This window comes from Sinohyriopsis cumingii, chromosome 7 (assembly GCF_028554795.1).
Source record: "Sinohyriopsis cumingii isolate HCF-2022 chromosome 7, ASM2855479v2, whole genome shotgun sequence".
Taxonomy (NCBI): Eukaryota; Metazoa; Mollusca; class Bivalvia; order Unionida; family Unionidae; genus Sinohyriopsis; species Sinohyriopsis cumingii.
In genome coordinates this window covers 105,201,899-105,207,898 of record NC_142967.1, presented here as the reverse complement: position 1 = coordinate 105,207,898, position 6,000 = coordinate 105,201,899, and the positions used below count along the sequence as shown (strand labels likewise).

General features: G+C 36.4%; 1 long non-coding RNA gene across 1 annotated transcript in view; it reads right to left on the bottom strand.

Annotated features, from left to right (window-relative positions):
- Positions 1-2,229: 2,229 nt before the first annotated feature.
- Positions 2,230-6,000, bottom strand: part of LOC149795869 (uncharacterized) — a 36,162-nt gene continuing 32,391 nt past the window's right edge. The window contains exon 2 of the long non-coding RNA XR_016422436.1: positions 2,230-2,430. This is a non-coding gene — a long non-coding RNA (uncharacterized LOC149795869). The remainder of the gene's footprint in view (positions 2,431-6,000) is intronic.

The following is a 6,000-nucleotide window of genomic DNA, read 5'->3' as shown; positions in this document are numbered from 1 at the left end:
TAGTGTTTGGCTATAAGTATTTCATTATAGTGTTTGGCTATAAGTATTTCATTATAGTGTTTGGCTATAAGTATTTCATTATAGTGTTTGGCTATAAGTATTTCATTATAGTGTTTGACTATAAGTATTTCATTATAGTGTTTGACTATAAGTATTTCATTATAGTGTTTGACTATAAGTATTTCATTATAGTGTTTGACTATAAGTATTTCATTATAGTGTTTGACTATAAGTATTTCATTATAGTGTTTGGCTATAAGTATTTCATTATAGTGTTTGGCTATCAGTATTTCATTATAGTGTTTGACTATCAGTATTTCATTATAGTGTTTGACTATAAGTATTTCATTATAGTGTTTGGCTATAAGTATTTCATTATAGTGTTTGGCTATAAGAATATCATAGTTTGACTATAAGAATGCCTGGTAGTGTTTGACTATAAGAGTGCATGGTAGTGTTTGACTATAAGAGTGCATGGTAGTGTTTAGTTATCTAAGACAATTTTATAATTATTGAATATTTCAAATAAGCATATCTGTTAGTTTTCCATTGGATCCATATTATGAACCTTTGTATTTATTTTGATATGTTACTTCATCATTAGTGTGAGAGAATAATACATCTTTTTATTGTCACTTGCAACAGTGTTTGTTGTTTCTTAAATACCAATTCCGTCTCAAAGGGTGTTAGCTTGATTACGTTACAGTATCACTTCCTAATTTAATTCTTTAAGTTTTACAAATCTTTTTGGTTGTAACAGTTTAAAATGGTTAAAGGTTGTGATGCTTTACGAATATTGGAACAGCTTTATGGTCTTAAACGAAGTAACAGAGAAGCTAAACCAACACGTTGATTAAAATTAAAAATAATTTCTCTAAATTACAAAATTACAAAAGTGATTTAAGCGCAAATTATATCATTGCAAATTAAGTTTAAAAAAAAACTTAAATGTCCTATCGCAAGTCCAAAATTATAAAATGTTCCGAATGAATTCCAGTATTGAATATCAGTTACTAATCTCGAATATGTTGATAGATATATATATATATATATATATATATATATATATATATATATATATATATATATATATATATATATATATATATATATATATATATATATATATAAACTAATAATGGTCCTTTCCTGAAGCAATACTGACTCTCAAGCAGGAGCAATGATCAATGTAATGCAGTAGGCAATTCAGGAGAATTCTGGCGAGGATTTTCCTGGCTTTTCTTGCAAGTGAGATTCTTGAATGGTTGTATCAAGTTCGTATGTGGTCTTTCTGCTTGAACTGTCTGAATTCATGTTTGTACTGCTGGGGTATGACTCCTTGAGGCTGTTGGCCCCAGCCATCCACAGTATGATCTTCTCTGCAATGTCTGCCGATACCCTCCAGGACTATGACACTAGACATGCTCTTTAATCTGAAGGAAACTGTTCGCTGAATGTCAAATGTGAGTCTGGCAAGCAATAGAGTATAAACTATTTAAGCATGACAGTTTCTGTCTTAAAGTCAGTATCAAGAAGACAAAGGTGATGCACCAACCTTCACCATTAAAGCTTGCATCAGTTATATTTTAAAATAGCTTGTCTAAACCTGCAATGTCCATGCCAAATAATTCGGATTATGCTGTCACAAAATTGGACATTATGCTGGTAATTTCCTGTCATAATGCTGGTAATTTCCTGTCATAATGCTGGTAATTTCCTGTCATAATGCTGGTAATTTCCTGTCGTAATGCTGGTAATTTCCTGTCATAATGCTGGTAAAAGTGATGGAAGAAGAGCTTTTGGTTGTAAAGCATTTTGTGATATTATTACTTGCAGTCTGGTAAAATCAAATTGTGGCTATACTGTTATTAGCTGTTCCTATTTTAATTCTGTTTTAATCAGTTGCTATTTTTTCTTATCTATTTATTTCTGGAGTTTTCCTACTTCTGGGTAACCGGTCACATTAAAGACAGCTAATATTTCCTGAAATTTCACCTTACCCAATTTTTATCCCATCAACCGAAATTTTTATCCCATCAACTGGTGTTTTAAAATTGTTTTTCCACTCATCAATCAATATTTTTTTCTCCTTTTTTGAGATTTTTGTTTAGAAATGTAAAATAACGGAAGATAGGGTAATTACCAGTAAAAGCAGAGTAATATCCAGTCCTATTTCTTACCGGTATGTTGTTAGAATCTGCTGTTTTATCAAAATACCATGCAGCTATATGGCTGTAATGACAATTTATTATAAATCATGCTAATGCTAACAGTGTATCTATTGAATGATACATCACATCGAGCGCTTCCTATGTAGCTGCAGTACACACTGTTGAATAACAGAAAACATCTCGAACTTCTTCTGAGACGGCTGTTTGTACCTCACTTTGATGTAGCAAGTCCAGGGTAAAATTGCCAGGTTGTTTAATCCTGTAATAGAATCAGCTATGTATAGTTTCTGGCAAATATTCTAATTCTGGCGTTTATCTTTGATACGAATGTACATGAACTATTGTTTGAGTAATAAACAAACCATACCAGAATAACACGAACTTTGTCTGATAATTATTATAATCATTTTTGGTTTTGGCTCCTCCTTTAAAAAGAGCTACATTCAAGATTTCTTGTAGTTGATCATAAATATACACAACTATCAAACCAGAGCTGAAAAGTAAAACCAAGACTGACTCGAGTGCAATTCCATCGTACTTAAAGTATTCATTATTTATATTATTTACAACACCCACCTTTCCAGGGTCACCCATCTTTGCTAGCTAGTGTTCCTTTGTGGTGACCCTATCTACTCCTTGGCTGATCTTTCTGATATTTCTGTGCTTCGGGTAAAAATCGAGGCAAGTGGAACACACAAATCGAATGTACTCATAAATAAGCAATTTTCCATTACCGGTAACTGTTTCTACAAATACATCCTTAGCAGCAGAGGGGCTGTACAGACCGAAACTTTTTGCACAATAAACCCCTCCAGGAAACTATTCCTCGATAGAGGGCTTATTTCGACGAAATAAACCCTTCTATTCAGAATACAGGACAAAAAAAATGTCCCCCGAAAACTCGAAGAGTTTCCAGGGACAAACTCGTTGAGTTTGCACTGACAACTTGGGTTACTTCAATAAATCTGAAACAGTTTCCGTGGCGGGGTCGTTATTGAAAAATCCATGGGTCGGGTCCATCCCCTCTGCTGCTCTGGGAAATGAGTTTCCAAGGAAAAACATTTTTATGTTGCAAATAGTGTATCAAGTCCAATACGGTATCTTGTTCTGGGATCGTGTAAATTTATTGTCACAAATCCGTGAGGTTTTCTTTGAGCATGACTGAAGAAATTTTTAAATTTATTTAAATCCATATCGCCACCACACCAGGTTTGATGAATATTTCTCAGTGTATGTGTATCAACTCCATTGAATATCGCAAGAAGATTACAATTATCCCTGATTACTTTAGGAATTTGTGTATAACGCTGAGTAACATAAATCACATCAGTGTTTTTGTGACGTCCCCGGGAAAATATTCTTGCGGGATTTTTTTGCTTGTCCAACATAACATCATCATACACTACTAGGTTGTTAATTGATTCATCAAGATCCTCGACGCTGGGGGCTTCTTCGATATCAGTGATAAATTCAACAACATCCTCACCGTCTTTACTCAGCGCGCTTGCACTCTCATTAAAATCTTTTATAACGTTATAGCATCGTTGATCATCTACAGATGGAGCTATCAAATACAGTTTATCCCATTTCATCCACTTCATTATCAAGTTCAGCAACAGCTGTGTTTTACCTGAACCGGATGGCCCAATTATAATCGCGCGGATAGAGTTTGGTAGCACTGAATTATGCTTAACTGGCTCTTTCTTTTTTGTCGCAGAAAAATCTGTAATTTCCATTTGTATATAAAGAATAATAATTATGGATCTATATTGTGTGAAGTGTAAGGCACGAACCCCTACGAATGATCTAACAACCATTACAACAAAAAATAACAGACAAGCACTTTCTGGTAAGTGTACGCGATGTGGCACAAAAAAATTTAGATTTCAAAAAAAAAGCGAGAATTTAGCGGAGGTGACATTGCAGCCAAACTTGGAAAGCTCCCCGGAACTCCCTGGGCAAAGTATCCCGGAGAAAAACATCTCCCAGGATACAATTACTGCGGTCCAGGGACCCGACTAGATATCAGACTTGATGAACAATCTAAACCAAAACCGGGAGAGTATCCGATAAACGCTATCGACGCAGCGTGTCACATACATGATGTTGCTTATCGAAGTAAAGATCTACAAGACAGGCATATCGCGGATGTGAAATTAATTCATGCACTAAGCGCCATAAAAAATAAATCATTTAAGGAGTCACTCGCTAATTGGTTAGTAAGATCAGCGATGAAATCTAAATTAGTATTAGGCGCTGGATAATTAAATAAAAATGCAAGCGATTTATTATTCCCCAATCGGATACTGGAGAGGTAACTCAGCAATTAATAAACTCGCCAACGCGGCATCAGTAACACGCGAGGTTGCCAAAAATTGGCTATCAAAACAAGCAATATGGCAAATCTACTTACCACCACCTCGACAAATCAACTTTGCACATTTTGATGTTAGTGTGCCCAATGAAGTTCATCAGGCTGACATACTATTCCTGCCTCATGATACTGTCCGTAGAAAAATATACAAATACGCGCTAACAGTAGTTGATGTTGCCAGTAGATACAAAGAAGCAGAACCGTTAGCGACTAAAACAGCGTCCGAAGTCGCCTCTGCGTTTAAACGAATTTATCAACGAGGACCTCTAAACTGGCCACGATTATTACAAGTTGATCCTGGCAAGGAATTTCAGGGCGCGGTGTCATCACTGACAAAGCAGCATAACGTTACCATACGACGAGGACATACTGAAATTCATCGGGATCAGGCAATTGTTGAGCGATTTAATAGAACACTCGCTGAGAGATTATTCGGATACCAGTACGCGAGGGAATTCATTTACGATACGAGATCTCGTGAATGGGTTGCAAGACTGCCAAACGTGATAGCCGCACTGAATAATGAAATTACCAGAACAACAAACATGAGACCTGTAAATGCAATCACAAAAAAATATATACCCCGCGTCAGTGAACGCGGACAACAGCAACAAAATGTTTCAACGCAGCCAGGGACGCTAGCGTCCCCACTGCTGGGTAATGTCACCGTTAGGTATTTATACGAACCAGGCGAACTAGAAGGAGGAAAAAAAAGAGCAACCGATCCCACATGGAGTGTTACTACACATAAGATATCCAGCATAACCAGATCAACTGGGAGAAACGCAATCTACAGATTAGATTCGACTGCTCCTCAACGCGGATTTAAACGCGAGCAACTTCAGGTGATTCCCGAAGCAGCAGGGAAGTTCTACAGACCAGACCGTTCCAGCAAAATAAACCTTCCTACGAGAACTTTCTCCGTAGAAGCCTCAGATTACAAAAATAAAGCCTTCTACGAAAAACAATTTGCGTAAATTCAACCCCGAGTGCAATTTTTGTGTGCAAATTATATGATTCTGGACAAGGAAAAAATATAATTTTTTTTTGGGGGGGGGTGGGAAAATGATCGGGTGTCGATGAAGTTTGGCAAGGGTCCGGCTGCAATTTTATGAGTAAATCTGATCAAGACCGACTCGATACCTACTACGAGGATCATGAAGATTAATCGTGACAAAACCGTGTGGTGTTGCCTGAGCGTGACTGAAGAAATTTTTGAATTTATTTATGTCCATGTCGCCGTTGCTCCAAGTTTGATGAATATTTCTCAGCGTGTAAGTATCAACGCCATTAAATACCGATAAAATATTACAATTATCTCTAATCACCTTTGGAATTTGCGTATATCGCTGCGTCACGTAAATCACATCGGTGTTCTTGTGTCGGCCACGCGAGAATATCCTAGCTGGGTTAGTTTGTTTATCCAGCATCACATCATCGAAAACAACAAGATTA